The sequence below is a fragment of the Solanum lycopersicum genome, chromosome 6 (genome assembly GCF_036512215.1).
Source record: "Solanum lycopersicum chromosome 6, SLM_r2.1".
Classification (NCBI taxonomy): domain Eukaryota; kingdom Viridiplantae; phylum Streptophyta; class Magnoliopsida; order Solanales; family Solanaceae; genus Solanum; species Solanum lycopersicum.
The window spans coordinates 23,555,162-23,576,853 of NC_090805.1; positions in this window are offsets into that span (position 1 = coordinate 23,555,162).

Genomic DNA, 21,692 nt, shown 5'->3' on the forward strand with positions numbered 1-21,692 from the left:
AAAGGATGGCTAATGAATCACTGTGGAACGTGGGTTGAAGATAGGAACATTGTATTGCTGAGAGAAGTTCTACAAATCTTGGTGAATGACTCGGAAATTATCCTAAAGTCCCCACTTCACCTTCTTCTAAATGTTACATCTAAAGAAGGATTCAAACTCGAAGCAACTGCCAGACCAAGATTACTTTTTAGACCTATCTTTATATTTCTCTAATTTGACCTCTTGATTATTGTTATACATATATATATGAGGACAAATACTTATTTTTTATTTTTGTAGGGTAAGGCCCACACCTATTGAGCTGATTTTTGTGTGCTCTTGTGTTTATTTGTGTTGTTTTGACTTAAATCGTGTTTATATGCTTTTTATGGATGTTGAAGCTTATTGCTCCTTATTGATTTTAATTTCAAAATGATTATGACCCCTTCGTAAATTTTTTTGAATTTTTCGCAAACTTTTTCAAACCTTTTTTATTGAAAGTAGTTTTTCTCTTGAAAATTTCAGTATCGGTTTCGATCAATACCAAGGACTTGAATAGTGCTTTCAATCGAACAAACATGATTATTCCGCTAAGACGAGACCAAATGAAATTGCTTACACAATATGCAAACTTTTTGCATCTCATTGTGCCTAGCCATGTATCAAATTGATTTTGTGTAATGACCGTTGCACACTAGCAAAACTGAGAAGTCTTGTTTGACGTAATTATCGATACCTTGTGTGATAGCTTACATTAAACCATGCATTACATCACCTAGAATTTTTCCCGTTAGTCTAGTCAATTAAGTATTGCTTTCTCTTGATATGATCTTAGTCAATTTAATAGAGTGTGACACACTTTGACATATACCTCTCTTGTGACCTCCCATGTGAGTGTGTGAATCTCTCTTGAACACCCTTTGATCTTCAACCTTCTTTGGAAGAAATTGTATAGAGTATACCTTTCTTGATCCATTCCCCTTTGTCCTAATCAAAGGTTGGTTTAATTGAAATATCCTAATAAGGACAAAAAGAGTATGTGGTGTGTTGAAAATAAGTTGGAAAAGTCAAAAGAAGTGCAAGGAAAGTCTCGCTTAACCCTTGGTGTTGCGAAAATTTGGAAAACCCATACATAAAAAAAGAGAAAAGAAAAGAAATGAAAAATTAAAGTGATGGAATAAAAGAAAAAAAAATAATAGGGTTTCCAAGAAATCCATGGGAAGTGAAAAATAGGATGACTTATGAGCACTAACAAAGATTAGGAAGGAAAAAAAGGGAAGTATTTTGAGCACCACAATTCATGAGGACCACTAGTCACTAAGTCTAAATGACCATACCTTTTCACTCAGCCTCGTCACAAGCCTTAGAAATACCTTTTTGATCTTTAAAAAGCAGAAACGATTGTTGACCGGAAAATAAGGGCAAACCTATGGGTAAAATCATGCATAGTGTTCCTCTTTTTTAGAGTAAGTGTTGTATCTGATTCCTGAACTTTAATTGACTATATGCTTGTGTGTGAAAATGGAATCAACATTTGTGTGAGGGCATTCAAGTGTTTATGTTTGAGCTTGAACTTGCATTTGAAGAAAATAATGCGGCGCGAGAATCTTTGATAATGGTGTGTCACAACTTGAATCTTTGAATACACAATTTTTCCTTGTATAAGTTGTTTGAGTTTTGTTGTGTGCATTTATAATTTAGTCTTATGTAGTATTATTTGAGACATCTTTTTTGAACTGGTGAACTTGAGTTTTAATTGAGGACAAGAAAAAGATTAAGTTGGGGTTGTTGATGAGTCCACAGATTGGACTCATTTAGGGCTACATTATAGTAAATATAGTGTCCTTAAATTATTATTTTATCTACATCTGTGATGAAAACTCTGAATTTAGGTATTTGAGTATTTAAGGAAAGCATGGACACTATGTCATAAAAAGAAGAAAAAAGGCTTAGAAAAGAGAAAAAATAAAATACTCAGCATCGCCAAGTCCACTGGGTGAGTAGTCGATAGGCATGCATGCCTCCTTTTTTTCTAGTCTGTTGAGCCCTGAAGGAAAGGGTCAAATCGGCAGAAGAGAGGAGCAGTGGGCGCACCACTGAGTAGCTCTATTAAGCAGTGTTTCATAGCCCAATGAACCAAAGAACGAACGATGCGGAAGGTAGTACGTAGAAGGCAGCGAAATACACCAATAGGCAAATCGACGAGTCGGTCAGGAGTTCCCACCAAAGTCGTCAAATAATTAGCTACAGCACAAATCTAAAAGCTACAAATACTAGTAGGCTTTTAGTTTTATAGAAGAGTTCAGTTTTGGAAAATTTCAAAATAGAAAAGCACAATATCATATTTTGTTAGTACTTTTCATATTTTACTCTCAAGTTCTATAAGGGTTTTGAAGACTTGAAAAAAAAAGTGTTTTTTCTCTTTCAATTTGGAACTGGGTCTCATTGATTCTTCTCTTTTGCTCAACTCAAAACTTATTTCTCATACCTATTTGATTACAAAATCATTGATGTGTTGCTAAAAAACCCCATTCCTGGGGTGTGATTCAGCGAACATGGGTTAATATTATTGTTGGGAGTTCCTTGAGGGTGGATTAACTCTAGTTTAATGGTAATTTTGTCTAGTGGTTGTGGTTTAATCTAATGGATATGTAGTTGCAAATACAAGATCACCTATGTATTTTTGGCTTGCTCAAGAGGCATGAGTCGCCAAATCAAGACTCGTAGATTTATGGATTAAGGAGTGGGTCCACATGAGGTTTAGCCTGAGAGGGTAAGCCCTAGTCTAATATCATAACACTCAGCTCGAGAGAGTGAGTGGGTTAAGGTGTAGGCTGGTCTTCATGAGGCAAATAGGTCGAAACAGTACAAGTTGCTCGAGATAGAACTTATTTCCATATAAACCTAAGCCTAGTCCCTATTTTTCTACATTTTTTCTATCGAAAGCATGTACCCAATAATCTAGATTAATCTGTAAGAACCCCCCCCCCTTTTCCTTGTTTAGAATTTCTTATTTTTAGCTATTTTTACTACTTCTGACAAACCACCAAATTTTATATTTGACACTTTCGTGTCTCCCCCTCAATTTCTAATGCTTTTAATCGTTAATTTCTTTACCTACGATTAATTAGAATGATGTTCTAATTAATTACAATATTTCACGCTCGGTTGGGTTACCGTATTATGGATGATCATATACACTTGAATCGTAAGTAGTGTCATTGGTAACGATAAGCATCATTTTTGCCGGAGAGTGTTTTGTGACGAGGTCTTTGCCTATGAATGTTAAACCCATCGAGAAATTGTTCTAGTTAGTGACGATTATTCTGACTTGATAGTCTTGATGCTTATACGTTATTTACGTGTGAATTATGATTTATATACTTGTTATGTGGTAATGTACAAGATTTCATTGAGATTGACTTATTTGATTTGTTAAATGTTAAACTGTGAATATTGGGATTGTAATTTGTGTATTATACAATTACTAGGTTGGGCGGATTTCTATGCAGATTATAGCATGACAAGGTTCGGTTAGATGTAGTCTGTTCGTTTTCCAGCTAGTTGATACCATATCGTTGGTATTCACCCTTGCTTCTACACTTATGTAGATGTTGAGCACGAGCCTGTGTGATCTTGTTCTCCTTATTTAGATCTCGAGGCTAGTCAAGACTTGAATTTGTAGCTGCTTCACATTCGGCGGGTTCTCTTTTTCGTTTCCTTAAATTTTTCTCTATTTAAGAAAAAATCTTAAGACTTGTATTTACTTCATAATTTGCACTAAGGTATTTAGTGGCCTGTACATGTGACAACCATAAAGGTGGTTAGTAAGTTTTACGCTTTATCTTGTTCTTGTTTTATGGTTTTCCATTTTCATTCATTTTCATTAGGTCGAGGATGACTTGCCTTTTTCGTAAAATACAAGCGCAAGCACATCCACTTTTTGGTCATGACACAATGTTTGTTCGATCTGCCAAAATATCCTTCTTCGGCACCACGTGTCGCAAAGATATCACATAATCAAACAAAAAATAAGACTTTGAAAATATGGTGTAAAGTTTATCTTCCCTCAAATTTCAATTATTATATGTTTTGGTATTTGAGTACAATTAAGATGTCATCGATGAAAACCATCACAAGTTAAAGCATACGAATTCGGAACACCCCGTTCATAATCTTTATGAACGTTGTAGGGGCGTTAGTAAGACAAAAAGACTTCACAAGAAACTCATAATGGTCATGACGAGTCCTAAAAGATGACTAAGGGAAATTTGATGCCCTAATCTTTTGTTGATGATAACAGCACCTAAAACCAATCATAGAAAATAGAGATTCACATTAAAGTTGTTAAAACAAATTATCCATAGGATGAAAAGGATATTTTTTCGAAACTATCACATTGTTCAACTATCAGTAATCAATAACATCTTCATAGATCTATCCTTCTTCCTCACAATAAACAGAGGAGCAACCCACGAGGGAACACTAAGGCATATAAACCCTTTACTCAACAAATCTGGTAACTGATCCTTTAATTCTTTAAACTAAGCAATAGCCATAATATATAGAGAAATAGAGACGACTTTGATGTCTAGCTTTAAGTCAATGCCTATGTAAATATCCCTATCCAGAAGAAAACCTTAAATATTTATAGGAAACATACTGAAATATCTCAAACTACAAATGCCTAATCCTTGGGAAATGGCCAAACACTAGTCAGCCGAATGAAACCCAACAATGATTAACACCCTTTATCAATCAATCTATGAGATAAAATGAAAGAGATAATTTTGGCAGGGTAAGAACCACTACCACCCATCCACTCAACTCTCATGATACCTTGCATCGCTAAAGACAGAATCTTATCATAAAAATTGAGAATAGCATGTTACGGAGAAATTCAATGCATACTCCAAGATAATGTCAAAGTCTATCATTCCCAAAATGATCAATTTCACCAAGTATAATACCCTAATCAAGAAACAATTTAGGATGGATACACTCGATCCATCACTAAGAATTCACCCACTGGTGTAGAAAATTGAATAGACACAAACATGAAATCAAATATCATATTAAACAAAGTAGCCAAATAGGTAGACATATATGAGAAAGTAGAACCTAGATAAACAATACACACTCACGTTGATAGAAAACTAAGACGATACATTTCATCACAACTAAAGAAGTCTCAGCCAAAACACTCCTTGGAAAGGAATAAACATGCTCTCACAATAAATTGTAGTCTGAGTAGAACCTTTAATTCTACCCTGCAGAGCTGGATTACCTTTACCCCAAGTCTTTCCACCTATACCGAACTAAAATCTTCCTTGACCCCTAGCCAAAGTCATTGAATATATAGTTGGAGGTAGATATTCTAATTAGATTGTACGTGGTTTGGAGGGCCAGTGCTATGCTTTTCAAGGGACCATGAAGCTGAGACATCTTATGTTCTGATCATATATATCGTCTTAGTTTGCCATGGGCCAGCATCTATATTGTTTAATTATGGTTCTACGTTCTCATATATGTGTACCTATTTTGCTACTACATTTCATATGATGTATGATTGCATGTGTGTGCCTATTCATGTTTCTATTACAATGGGTGAATCCTTAGTTGTGGATAAAGTTAGTTGACCTTGTCTTGTTGTTTTTGTCGGGTATTCTACTTTTGTAGACTTGATTATTTTGGGAATTGTAGACTTTGAAATTATCTTGGGTATGCATTGCCTTTCTTTGCATCCTGTTATGCGATTCTTTAGCTAAGATTGTGACTTCAACAATGTCGATTAATCTAAGATTTGAGTGGATAGGTGCTAGTTCTTCTTACCATAGCAAAGTTATCTCCTTCATTCGATCTCTAACATTGGTTGATAGAGGCATTTTTCCTATTTTTCTTTATTCCAAGATAATAGAGTTGAGCCATCTCCCATGGATTCTACACTTGTAATTTGAGAATTTTTGCATATGTTTCTTACTGATCTTCCAGGGTTTTATCCGAATATGGATATTAACTTTTCCATCTACTTGGAGCTCACACCAAGACCATCTATAAAGCTTCATATTATATGGCTCCATTTCAGTTAAATGAATTGAAGGACCAGTTGCCAAATTTGTTGACTAAGGGGTTTATTCTCCATAATGTTTCCCCATGGGGTGCTCCTTTTTTCTTGATGAGGAAGAAAGATATATACATGAGGATTTGTATGGGTTATTGAAAGTTGGACAAAGTTACAGTGAATTACAAGTATCATCTTCCTCGTATCGATGATTTATTTGATATCGTACAAGGTGAATCTCTATTCCGTAAGATTGTCTAGGTCTGGTTATCATAAACTGGAGATTTGTGCATTAGATAAAATGAAGACAACATTTAGGACTAGTTGTGGGCACTATAAGTTTTTTGTGATGTCTTTTTGTTTAACTAAAACACTTGCAGCGTTCATGGAGTTGATGAACAGGATTTTCCGACCTTATATTGATTCCTTTGTGAGAGTGTTCATTAAAGGTATCTTGGTGTACTCCATGTTTGAGGGAGTCCAAGATAGACATTTGAGGGAAGAGAAACTCTACGCTAAGTTCTCAAACTATGAGTTTTGGCATTATTATGTGGCCTTTTTTGGATACGTGGTGTCCAAGGAGAGTTTAAGGTATATCCATCCAATATTGATGGAGTGAGAGGTTGGTCTAGGCCTATATAAGTATCGCGGATCCAAATTCTTATGGAACTTGTGGCCTATTACCGACGATTTGTGCAAAGCTTTTCTACTATTGCAAGCCTTTGAATTCAAAAACATCAAAAATTCAGCGTGTTAATTCAATGTTCAATTCAAAATTGAAAAATCAATCAGAAAGGACTAGGGGTCAGCAACAAGAGGGATAAAATGATAATTTTAAGAAAGATTCTAAAAATTACCTTCTTAGTCATTACAATACAGATCCACGAGGTCTTTTTTACCCTAAATCCATGAAAGTCATAATAAATTAACTTAAAGCTAAAAAATATATCAAACTACCCTCGGCACTTATTAAAATTCAATCAAGACTGCACCTAGGCCTAAAATCATACTACTAATAGAATGAAATTGTCAAAACTATGATTTGGGTGTCCGAACATTAAATGCTGACCAAATTAAATTTAATGGCTTAATTTTCTTTAACTTAAACCACAAGGCCTCAAATCCACGAAACAACTCAAAAGTAGAAGAAGAAGACACTCAAAAATCAAATTCCACATTTCAGAGCAGATGGAACAGGAGAAATTTCACTTCCTAACTTCAAACTTGAGTTGTTATGAAAATTGACCTTAACAACTTTGAATGTGTAAAAACTCATAACTTCCAAAAACCATAAATTCTTTAAAAAAAATTTAAAATAACATCATGAACTAATCAAACACGACTGAAGGAAACTATTGAAAGGGGTAAAATTTTATTTTTTTTAAAAAGTTTCAAAAAATTACTTTTAAGGGTCATTACAATGTCGGTCATTTTATTTGGTTCACTCTAATCATTTTGAGTTTTATCATGAGCACCCCATTATAGGATCTCAACGTACCCACTGAGAAAATCCTACCATCGTTGAATGTATTACTCAGATACCATATTTATCATAATCAAAATCCATATAATGTATTGTTTGTTTTGTATTTGTATCTTGGGGTTACTTCATCATTAAGTCCTTGAATAATGTTGACTTGTAGTATGTTTTATATAACAATTCACATTTTTCTCCCTTTTTAATATGATCTTATCAAATATATAGAGTGTATTCTTTAATTAAATGTTTGTCAGTTTATAAATCATAAAAACTAGTGAAAAGTACGTTTAATGATTTCGAGATGCCCATCGATCAGTAATTTTTTATGTACTCATGTTCAAATTTAGGCAATTAAAGAAAAAGTAAAAGTAAAGTGATAAGTAAAATACTATATCTAATTGGATTCATTTTTATATAGTATTTGTAAATATCAAGATTTTATGCGACTCTACAAAATGTATTTAATTTAGATTTGGATTGTACTAGACGTGTTAAACTTCAGTTTGGTTCTTGGAGGATTTTCAATCCTAAATTGTAGTTTATGCCTATATAAAGGTTAATATATTTCCTTAAAAGTCATCTCGAATATCCCATAAACTCTTGGAATATTCATAAAGGATCAATCCAGATTTTCTTTTGTTTGAGAAATATGACACTAACGACCCTCGAATAACGTCAAAACACTGTAGAGAGAGGATACACGAGGTAAAAAAAAATTCTGATTATTATTTATCAGTAAATTATTTTTCTTCATGTATATTATTTTATTGGAATTTACTTGCTATCACTTTAACATCACTTACAAGCAGTATGAAATTTCCTAGTTTTCAATAGAATCCAAAACTATTCATATATATACAATGAATTAAGACAAATTATCACATTCTTGGAGAGTTAGACATTTTTGGAAAAGAAGTTATGAGTAGTTATCCATGTTACTCTAGTGGATTCAAAATATTTGGGGGTAAGGATTGGTATTATGATTATTAGATTAGCGGTTCGATTTTGTTTTTGTTCGATGAGAATACATTGATGGCCTTATTAGTCCAACACTTAAACCAGTTTGCTGAAGTTGACTTTTCAAATAAACATTTGTACTTTACAGTAACTTGACCTGAAGAATTGTTTAGTCTTCATCCAAAAGTAATTGATCTTCTGAAACTTTATTTCTATAATCTGAGATATTTGAGATTAATTTTTTAAAATATCTTTATTTTTATTAAATTTTAGTTCAAGTCTTTGATAAAAAAGAGTAAATTTGAGAAAATATTTGTTTGTTTCTCAATTTCAAAGTATTTTGTTATGGATGAGCGCTCTTATCAACAATGTGAGGATCACTTTATTTATCGTAATGTCATTTCTCAGGATAATTTGTTCGCGCAATCATACATGGAAATATCAAGTCTAAATTAGATTTTAGGATAATATGAGAATAATATAATAAAAAATGTAGACCTTTTATCTCTTCATTATCATAATATTGAAAATGAAGCCACATGCGAAGATAAAAATAATTATTAAATGACCCAAACAAATAAATTGAAGATGAAACTTTTTTGAATAAAAAAGTAGAATTTTGTCATAGAATTTTTAATATGTGCATGCTGTAACATAAGAATATCGTTTTGTAAAAGAAAACACATTTTGTAGAATAAGTGTGTAAAGACTTTTTAACAAAGACTGACAAAAATGATTAGGAGGAGTTTTGTCAATGACTTTACAATGACCTCCCTTACAATTTTGCTTACAAATATTATCACATTTGGTATCATTCGCTGCCAGGAATGCAACGTCCAATGTGATTGGCTGGGCAACAGTTCAAACCATCTACTTGAAACAAACTTGAAATTTGAATTTCATTGTATGTACTTTTTATATCTATTTCAAAATATTCTAAAGTAAGTAACACAATGAAATATGAAAGAAAAATAAATGTAAGTTAATTATTTCTAAAATTAAAATAGATTTATTGTTATATGAAACTTTAAATGATGATATGCAAAATTCATTAGTTAGTAAAAAAAATAAACTATTATGAGAACTTTATATAAAAAAATGTTTGAAGATAGAAGCAGAAAACTTGTTGATGCTATCAACATAACTAGGAGAACTCGAAATATCAAACTATTTAATTTTCCAATCTTTTCTTTCAAATTATATTGTATTTATGGTGTTTATCAACTTAAGATATTTATATAGTATTTCTTCTTTAAGAGCCAAAACAACTTTCATAGAAAAAAATAAAGACCTGTATGAAAATGGTAATATGATGATTTTCTTCACTAAATTTTTTTCTCATTTTCTACTTAATAATAAATTCCTTTAGTTACCAAAAATAATTGATTAACTAGACATTTAAGGAAAAACATAAAGCGTCAAACAAGTAATATATGACTCTACTTAATCAGATGGATATACTATGAAATTCCTTCTTTTTTAAAATAGAAATAAAATTATTTCATATATAAAAGGAATAAATATAAACTATCACGATACATGGAGATATAGACATTTGAGAAAAATAAGTTATGGGTTAGTATACATGCTACTGCTGTGGATTTAAAGCCTTAGAGCTTTTCGATTAGATTTTTTCGAGGGGAGAAATTATCAATACCTAATTTTGATTTTGATTAATATTTCTAAATTATTATATTGATGGAAATTCATTTATGGTCTTAGTCCTACATTTTAATCATTTTTCCAAGGTCTAATTCTCAAATCAACATTTGACTTGTACATTAATCTAATGCAATCATAGTGAATGACATTGTCATATATTTAAAGTTAAAAGTTCACAAATTCCTCATTCTTTATATTATTTTATGTCAAGTCAGGTTGTGATAAATATAGTATATCTATGGAATTATTAAACTTTATATGCTTTTCGACACTCTAGTTCCTATATAGAGATCTTTTGAATGGACATCTAGGCTAGCTAATATGCTCAAATTACACCTCTCTAAAGAAGAATAAGTGATCGTTGTCAAATAAAGAATCCAACTTGTAGGTTGGGATCGATCCCACAAGGAATATGGTTTAGACTTATATTTAACTAAAACTTTCATAGTTTTAGTCAGACTATTTTTGAGAAAAGTAAAAAAAAGGGGGTGGGGAGTGGGGGTTGTAAAAAGGTAACAAATTTTAATGGTGAAGTAAAAAGTAAACAAAATTCAGACTTTGATTTTTTCAATATTAGAAGGAAACTACGGCATATGTTATCTACAAGTTCTTAACTTGTTCATCCTAGTAATAGTAATCCTTTCCTAGTGATTAAAACGTAAAGTTGGTAAGTTAGGTCTCACTAATTTATCAGTCCTCCAAATATGGAATTTATCCACAAACCTTGGTCCGGCTATAGGTGTATGTTTTACTAACCCTTACCTTTTACCCTAAATTAATGATCACATCAATGTATGGTTTAGTTTTCACCCTAAATCCAGTTGACATTACACTATTAGATATTATCCACTAAATCTCTTTTGTTTAATCCTTTTCTCATTCATTACCTCCTTGGTCAAGAGAGTGAGAACAAAACGAGTTCTAACGTGTGCGCTCGTTAAGTACACTTCTAAAAAGATTAATAATGCATACATAAACGCTATTCAAGAATTACTTAATTATCAGTCCTACTTTGTCTATTGTTCATGGTTCCCACAATCATAATTGTGGATTTAGTTACTCATGTGTGATAGTTCACAACTCATAATTAGGTTAGAAGAACTCATCAACTTACAATGATAATAGATGAAAATCCAAATCTTGAAATGAAATTCAAAGTGAAAGTTTCCGAAAATGATATTTGGAAATTTAGTTGCTAAAATTTTGCAACTTAATTCCCAAAGAACAAACATTAGAAGTTTATAATAAACTTTTAACTCCAGAAAGAGGATTACAACTCCTATTTATAGAAAACCAATCCTAACTTAAATAGAAAACAATATAAGGAAATGAAATTGTTCAGAAACCAATTATATTTATGACACGACCTAGGTTTGTAGGTCCCCTTTCATGGTCCAATACTTTGAAAATAAAATCAGGTACTGAATCACCAACTTTCTAATCTTCAATTAACGCATGTGCAGGATGGACCATGAGTTAACCCAAGGTCCGTCGATGACTGCGTGGTACTACAGTTAGTTAGAGTTTTCTAATTTTCCACCTATATTTGCCCATTTACAGTTTGTGTATTGGGAATTTTTTATATATATTAATCTTTGAAAGTCTCAGGTGTGTATAAAAAGTTGTCGGCTATTCCAATGATATAGCTTACAGCAGAAGCTCACTACGTCGCGTCCAAGGATCTTGTAAAGTGTGTGTTGATGGGACATTATATCTACGGTTATGTTGAAGAATAAGAAATGGTGCAATTCATGGAGGTGTCTAGTGTGGGCAACTCAAGAGATCACTAAGTCATTCATAGGGTTTTGGGTCCTCCACCTGAGCCTTTAATTGAAGAATCACCCATGCTTGAACTAAAGACATTACCATCTCACTTTTGTTAGGATCGAATTCACGCACACACACTACATGAATGAAGAACACAATAACTTTCAAGAGAAAGAGATGAGAGATCTAGAGTGAGAAAGAGAAAACCCAATATTTTATGGTAAAACCCCGTGAGTAAACTTCCACGGCGGTGAGGTATATTTATGTTAATAAATCAGAGTATTTTTGGTTACAGAGAATAAATAGGAAAACCTAAAATAGAGAATAAATAGGAAACCTAAAATAGAGAATAAATAGGAAAACCTAAAATTAATCAGGCTCCACTACCTAACAATTCTCCTACTTGGAGCCTGACTCAGTCATCCAAAAAATACATTCTCAAAAAAAAAAATTCTTCATCATAAACATCTTTACAGCACCGCAACATCTGTAGAAACAACTACAGAAGACCAACCGAGGTTTTACAGAACCTCAGTTTCCCAACATCAACACATTTCGTCAACATGTCTGCGGGGTTCTTTGCACCCTCTATCTTCTCCAAGCACATATCACCATCTTCCACTGCCCTGCGAGTTAAATGGTATCACATTCTGATGTGCTTTGTGTTCGAATGATAGACTGAATTTTTCACCAACTGTATGGCACTCTGGCTATCTGAGTAAAGAATCTTCTCGCTCTGCTTCTTGCCCAATTCCTCAAGATAATCTGCCAGTCATATCATCTCTTTCCCAGCTTCAGCTATTGCCACATACTCAGCTTCAGTAGATGAAAGAGAAACACACTTCTGAAGCCTGGACATCCAACTCACTGCTATTCCACCTATGGTGTAAATGTACCCGGATGTACTCTTGCTCGAGTCAACATCCCCACCAAGATCAGCATCCACAAAATCCTGTAGAGTCACCTTTCCTTTGCAAAAACAAAGTGAAGTACTTGATGTACCTCTCAAATATCTCAGAAGCCACTTTGCAGCTTCCCAATGCTCTTTCCCAGGGTTCGCCATGTACCTGCTAACTACTCCCACTGCATGTGCTATATCAGGTCTAGTACAGAACATAGCATACATCAAACTACCAACTACTGAAGCATATGGAACAAGTGCCATGTGATCACGCTCCTCGGCAGTCTTGGGTGACTGCTCCTTTGACAATGTAAAGTGATTTGCCATGGAGTAGTCCTGGGTTTAGCATCATTAACCCTGAATCTGCTCAGCAGCTTCTCAATGTACAACTCCTGAGATAGATTTAAAGTGCCATCAGATCTATCCCGAGAGATCTTCATCCCCAAAATCTGCTTTGCTGGACCCAAATCTTTCATCTCAAACGCAGCAGACAACCTTGTTTTCAGATTGTTAATCTCCCTTATACTAGATCCTGCAATCAACATATCATCCACATACAAGAGTAGAAAGACATATGAATCAGTGTATTTCTTGAAGTAACAACAACGATCCTTTTCAGCTTTGCAGAATCCACTCTTGGTCATGAAGGAGTCAAACTTCTTGTACCACTGCCTTGGTGCTTGCTTTAGTTCATACAAGCTCCTAGTGAGCTTGCACACCCTGTGTTCCTTGCCTGGAACCACAAATCCTTCCGTAAGCACCTTTAGAAACACCGGCCATGTTTATACACCCTTCAGTGGTGTACATGGTTCCAGATTTCGTGACACGAGCTACTACCATAGCACCTTTCATGATCATCCACGAACCTTTCCCAAACTCTGCTGCATATCCCATGCTATCCAACTGACCAACAGAGATCAGATTTTTCTTGATCCAGGAATATATCTGACATCCTCCAATGTCCACTGGTTTCCCGAGGTGGTCTTTATGCAAACATCCCCTTTTCCTTCAATCTCTAAGGCTTTATTGTCACCAAGATATACTTTTCCAAAATTTCCAGATTTGAAGTTTTGGAACAACTCCTTGCTTGGAGACGAATGGAAAGATGCACCAGAATCCAAAATCAATGATTCAACCGGGTTGTTCACACTAAGGATTAGAGCATCCCCAATGTCCTCTACTGAATTTACAGAACCATTGTCATCTCCAAATTTCTGATTCTGTTTCTTCTTTGGATTTGTACAGTTCCTCCGAAAGTGCCCTTTTTCTCCACAGTTCCAACAAGTCACGTTTGATCTGTTCACTGATTTTCCTCGATTCTTTGATTTTGATCGACCATGTTGATTTTGGCCTTTCGTCTTACTTCTCCCCCTTCGATCAACACTGAGAGCACTGCCCGATGAATCTCCCATTTCTCGTTTGTGAATACTTTCGCTAAGAACAACATCACAGATTTCATCAAACTTCAGTTTCTCAGATCCACAGGAACTGCTAATCGCAGCAACAACAGTATCCCAAGACTCGGGCAGAGATGACATCAAAATCAACGCCTTAATTTCATCTTCAAAATTAATATCCAAAGAATTGAGTTGACTCACAATCATATTGAACTCGTTTATTGATCAGAAACGGATCCAGTTTCAGACATCTGTAAATTGAACAATCTACTCATCAAATATACCTTGTTCATAGCCGATGGTTTTTCATACATGTTTGACAGTGCCTTCAACAGACCAGACATAGTCTTCTCCTTCACGATGTTGAATGTCACATTTCTTGACAAAGTCAACCGGATCAACCCTAGAGCCTGGCGATCCTTGAGTTTCCACTTCTCCTCTGTCATGGATTCCGGCTTCACCCCGGTCAACGGTTCATGAAGATCTTTCTGGTACAGATAATCTTCGATCTGCATCTTCCAGAAACTGAAATCGGATCCATCAAACTTCTCGATTCCAAGCTTCGAACTATCCATCTTCTATGATCATGTTGAATCTCCTTAGCTATGATACCGGTTGTTATGATCGAATTCACACACACACACTAGATGAATTAAAAACACAAGAACTTTCAAGAGAAAGAGATGAGAGATCTAGAGAGAGAAAGAGAAAACCCAATATTTCGTGGTGAAACCCCGTGAGTAAACTTCCACGGCGGTGAGGTATATTTATATTAATAAATCAGATTATTTTTGGTTACAGAGAATAAATAGGAGAACCTAAAATAGAGAACAAATAGGAAAACCTAAAATTAATCACGCTCCACTACCTAACAACTTTAGGTATGTATTTTTTCTTTAATAAAAGGCCTTAGTTGTTATTTCGTATGTTGATTTATCTGAATTACAGGTTGAAGAAAAATTGACTATATTTAAGTGTAAAAAGGCAACATTGACTATATTTCTGTTTTGAATGCTAAGTGACTTTTAAGGGGCCTCTCGGGGTCCTTTATTCAATGCTACATCTAGGGTGTACTCCGGGTCGTGACAAACTTGGTTATTAGATTACATTGCTTAGAAAGGTCGTGAGATGTCTCATTACCCACGTCAAGCAGAATCTTTTTCATCAGTGTGAAGCGTTCCATATTTATGAATGAAAGGCTACAAGATGATTAGTAAACTCTACTTCTTTCAGTACTCTAAAGTCGTGCGGTAGAGTCTAGCTTTATAAGGTCTCTCTCCAATTCCTTGCCCGACACTTTAAATGAAATGGCTACTTAAAGAGCTTATGCTAGATGTAATGCAAAGAGAATATGAATTAAGATGCTCCTAAGATCCAGTTGACCCTCTGTCCGTGAAAGTGACTAAAGTTGAGTTTAGGAATTTTTTCCAAGTGTTGTCTCAAACCATGATGACCAAAGTGAATAAGAAGGTGCTGATTCCTGTGAACCCAAATGAGGGTACGGAGGAGTCTAGAGTGACGAAATTCACTAGAATGAATCCTCCGAAGTTTCATTGTTCTAATGTTGAGGAAGATCCTCAAGAGTTTATTGATGAGGTCTATAAAGTGTTGATGATCATGGGAGTGTTGTAGGTGGATTAGACGGGGTTGGATTCTTAGCGACTTAATGACTTTTCTTAAATTTGGTTCAACTAATGGAAAGCAGGGATATCAGAAGATAAAGGTCCTCTCAATTAGAAAAATTTCAAAGTTGCTTTCCTTGATAGGTTCTTTACCCTTGAGATGAAGGAGTCAAACGTTCTTGAATTAATCAACCTTCATCAAGGAAGCATGAGTTTGAAATAGTATCCTCTCCCAAGGATAGAGTACTTGTTTGAAAAACATCAAGGGAAAAGCTAGTTCTCCAAGATTTACATACAATTGGGTTATCACCAATTAAAGGTGAAGGAAGAAGATATTCCGAAAATGTGTTTGAGGAACCGATATGGTCATTTTGAGTTTTTGGTGATGTCTTATGGTTTGACTAATGCTCCGGTGGAATTTATAGATTTGATCAATAAAGTGTTTAGAAAATACGTTGATATGTTCATGATAGTTTTAATTGATGATATAGTAATATATTAAAGAAGTGAAGATGATCACATAAATCATTCGAGGATTGTGCTAAAAATTATCAAGGACAAAAAACACTTAGCAGTTTAGAAAATGTGGGTTTTTGATAAGGTCTGCGACTTTTCATGGTCACGTTTTCTCAAAATAGGATATTAAGGTATATCCTAAGAAGCCGGATGGCGCAATAGTAGGCCTAGACCTCTATCCCCTTTGGATGTTAGAGGTTTCTTGGGTTTAGGTTATTATTGCAGAATATTTCTTGAGGGGTTTTCTTTTATTTCCTCTCCATTGATAGAATTGACCCAAAAGAAGGCTATAATTCAAATGCTCTTAAGAGTGTGAAAACAGTTTTCATGAATTCAAGGATAGATTTATTTCTTCTCCGGTGTTGACTTCACCAGAAGGGACTGATGGTTTTGTTGTTTATTATGATGCGTCAAGAATTGGGCTAGGCTGTGTGCATATGGAAAATGGGAAATTCATTGCCTATGCTTCAATGCAACTTAAAATTCATGAAAATAATTATCCAAACCATGACCTTGAACTAGCAACGTTTGTTTTTGCCTTAAACATTATGAGGAATTACCTTTATCGTGTTCATATGGATGTATTTACCGACAAAATTGCAATATGTTTAATAACAAGGATAAAAATCTTCGCCAAAAGAGGTGTCTTGAGTTATTGAAGAATTATTATATGAGTGTTCTCTATCACCCTGGTAAGGCCAATAGAGTGACAAATGCTCTTAGTCGGTCGTCTATTGGCAGTATTGTGCATATTGAAGGTGACAGAAAAGTGTTTGTTCGAGATTTTCATAGATTGTCCCCATTGGGTTTTCAGTTAGTCAATAGACTCTACCAAGGGTGGTGTTACGATCTACAATGGTTCATAATAATCTATTCTAGTTGATGTGAAATCTAACCAAGGTCTTATTCCAACTTTGGTTTAATTAAGGGAAGTAGTGCTTAGAAAGTCCCGAAGGCTTTATTATTAGGGGGATATGGTATAAAAGATATAAAGGTCGGTTGCGTGTTCATTATTTTGATTACTTGAGGGATAAGATCTTTTCAGAAGCCCATAGTTCTCAGTATTGCATTAAACCGGGATCCACTTAAGAAGAAGAAGAACAAGAACAAGAACAAGAAGAAGAAGAAGAACAAGAACAAGAACAAGAAGAAGAAGAAGAAGAAGAAGAGGAAGAGGAAGAGGAAGAGGAAGAAGAAGAAGAAGAAGAAGAAGAAGAAGAAAAAGAAGAGGAAGAGGAAGAGGAAGAGGAAGAGGAGGAGGAGGAGGAGGAGGAGGAGGAGGAGGAGGAAAAAAACAAGGAAAAGGAGGAGGAGGAGGAGGAACAAGAAGAAGAAGAAGAGCTTCTTCCATTGTGTTTAGGGTTTAGGTATGATTCAAATATAGTAAATAATACATAATTATGATTGTATTAACATTGAATTATGATTATTATGATGAATTCATCTGATTTCTACTGTAAAACCTAATCAATTTGGTGAATATGATATGTTGTGGGTTTATGTCATTAGAGGTGAAATTAAAGGTTCCTAGGTGATATTCCTAAATCAATGTCATGTGTAGTAATTGATAAAAGTTAGAATAATATAATCATGCATTTAACTACACTTTATTGGATACGAATGCTCTTGACATGTATAGTTGAATTTGAACCTCGATGATCAATTCTTACTAGAATCACGTTGTAATGAAATATGTGATCAAAATATCTTGGAACCTAGGTATAGTGAATATATTTAGAAAGAAACCTTAAGAGAAAAGGTTGTATTTATGAATATTGATCACTAGGGTTTTGAAAGTAAAGCCAATGTGATGAATTATATATTTTAAGGGTTTGAGTAAAGTATAAAAGTGAATACAAATACAATAGGTACAATTGTGGTGAAAGTCATATAATGTTTGGAAGATGAAAGTGATAGAATCACTTGAACATGGATTGATTATGAAGGGCATCCTTCCATGAAATAAGTTTTAAGCAAATATTAACAATTAACTCTTGCGGTTTATGATTAGCTCCAAGTGGATATTTGCAATTAGATGGTGTGTCACACAAGATAGGTCGGGCTCCAATAAGAAAGGAGAACCATACCTAGTCGATATGAGGACTATCCAAGTTAGAAGGGGGGACTCTTACGTAGTAGAGTGTGGGTCTTCCCAAAGTTAGGTCTCATAGATGGGAGTCTTCACATAGTTGAGTTACGGTTTCTAAAAGCAATCTCCTTATCCAATTAACTAAGACATGCTATAAGAAGTATCTCATAGTGTTCTACAGAATAATTGAACTAAGACTTACTGAATGAAGTACGTCATAGTGTTCAAGAGTATGAATTGACTTAGACATGATTAAGGTATTATCTCATAGGATCCATACAAATAATTAACTAAGACATACATGAAGGAGTATTTCCTAGTGTTAAAAGTATAAATTAGTTTGACATGTTTAAGAAGTATCTCATAGGGTCCATGTTAAGAATGAACTTGGACATGCTTAAAGAAGTATCTCATAGGGTTCAACGTAGCAATGAACTAAAGATGTGCTCAATGAAGTACCTCATAGTGTTCCAAGGTCTAAAGAGAGATGAACTAAGATGTGATTAAGAGAGTAACTCATAGTGTTCTAGTGTTAAAAAGAGGAACGAGGCTCCAAACAAAGAAGTATTAGGATGAGGACCTAAAAGTGGTACGTTCCGTGACTAGTATTATAGGAGGCTATGCATTCATTGCACAAGTATGATTTAGTGTTAGTAAAGAGAAGTCTTGAGATAGAATTGTGCTATAGTTTCCCTCCTAGCTATAATTGACAAAAGATGAGAGATTCCCTTAGCTATGAGAGTTCATCTAATCATGAGGCAAAAGGAGGGTGAGTATGACTAAGATAACTTGAAGTTTATGCTTAGTGTATACGGTAGCATGATATGTCTGTAATACTTTTCACAAAAGCGTTTTAAGGTTACTGAGAGACTTGACCATGTACATAGACTACGATTAAGATAACCAAAAAAGGATAATGGTATTATGGGATGTCATTCATGTTTTACATTTTTATGCTTTTGAAGTTACTTAGAGAATGGTTATATTATGGTATAAATGACTAAGATTTTAATTATGCTTATATGATGCCTATGTTGGAGAGTTTGCTTATTATGATTACGATATTGTCTCGCATGATTATAATTTATGTTTTATGAAGTATTTCATATGACTTTGGATTATGTCTTATATTCAATAACTCTTGTATTATGCTCTTATGGTATTTTGATAGCTAACATATTTAGTACAAAATACTAGAACATACTTTTCCTACATTTCAATCAAATGTAGGGTTCGGAGACATGATTTCTATCTTGAAACTATGTTTCTAAGGAGATAAGGAGTTGAAGACATGGTGAGTACTCATAGCTTCGAGGAAAAACCAACCATTTCCTTTGTGTCTTAAATTTTATGTTGAGACTATTGTATGGGTTGTATCCCAAGAGTTTATTCTAAAAGTTGTATTAGATAGTTTGAGACAAAGTATAGAAAGGCTTCCAATTATTTTTTGAAATTGACTTTGATTGTATAAAGCTCTTAATTTTCATGTATTTTCTACTATCTTAAGTTCATTATATGCTAAGGGCTTGTATGATACCCCTTTGGGGTCAAGTATGCCATGTTACTTCTAGGCGGTACCCCTGGGTCGTTACAAGACTAATCGTGAAGGGTTAGACAGCTCATGAAGGTTGGCGTGTGGGGAATTAAGGCTTTCATGGAAACTTGTCTTTGGAACATTAATTCCTAGATAGCTCGTGGACCCCTAGAAGACTCATGTGGTCCTCCATTTGGAGATTCAAATTAGTTGTATTTTAGGGGCAGTCGGGTCTTAACCTATTATTTATATTGATACCATGTAGTTTTACCCATTCCTAGGACCCCTATATAAGTTATTTTAACCCCAAGTTCACTCTTTCAAGTCATTCTCTAAAAATTCCAAACGAATTTGATTCTCTCCCAAGGATATTTCTCTTTGTAAAAGTTTGATGAAGAAGAATAATCAAGCATCGATTCAAGGTCAAGCCTCCTATGTTCAATTTCTTTTGGGCTTTGATAGCAAGGGATGATAGTTTTCATCCATGGAATATTTCCATTCATGGAATTCCCAAATTCTCCTATTTTCAAAGTTAGAAATCTCCAATTGAGTTAGGTTCCTCTTCAATTCCATGGGTTCTCTTGAGTGTTAATTTAAATAACTAAATTATGATCTCTTATACCTTAATTGACGAAATACTATGATTTTAAAATGATTTTCCTTGAGCCCATGTAAATCAGATGTTCTCCATTTATTATTATATGATGTGGGTTTTGAATTATTAAAGAGGAGATTATGAAATTAAGCATGTCTTATGAAAGTTAGGTAATTTTTTGAAGATGCTTTTAGACTCAAGCATCAATGATGATGATAGTTGTGGTGTTGCTAAAAGGATTTCTCATAAACACATTAAAGCATGATTGGTATAAGGAAATTCTCATTAAGAATTGTGTTATTGTTAAAAGGTTTTCTCAAAAACTTTATGAATCAACTATTTAAGAGCTATTATAAAAAGATTATGGACAATGAAAGGTTTTTGCACAAATGAGCTAACCTATCATGTCCCTAGATTTGGTTGGTTACTTAATTGTTCCTTTCCATGGATGATACTATGAATTATCTTGAAATGAGAAAATGGTGTGCCCTTCCATGGATAATAAGAATAAGTTAAGATTCATAAATACTTCGTAGATTTATACTTAGCACAAAGAGGATTTTGAGATAGAATCTCTCCCACTAGTAGAGGTTGAGTTTCTAGAAGCAATCTCATTATCTCTTACCTATGTAGCACAATAGGATGATTATCTAAATAGACATTAGCTAGTAGATCTAAAATGGCTAGAAGTTCATGGTCTTTCCTTGGAATGTAGTCAACACTTTTCGATGTGGGGAGACACCCGATGCCATGTTACTAGCTCACACGATCTTATACATTGATAAGGATACATCCCACGATTGATAAAAATTATTTTGAACCACAATTACATCAAATAAGTATCGTAATTATGTTTTAAGATGATGTTCACTTACATTGATTATGGTTTCATTACTTATTATTTCTAACTCTCAAGATGCATGTGCTTAGTTTGATCATTGCTTACTCTTGCAACTATCTCTCTTTATCATGTTTTAAATGTTTATATGCATAACAATCATACTAGTTATATATTCTGTACTAACGCATACTCTTTCCTAAATTTCCTCAATGTAGGTCTAATTATCATAATTCTCAGTTTCCCGGCTAGAGGTTGATTTGCAAGATTTCCAAGGTTTGTAAGTCTTCATGC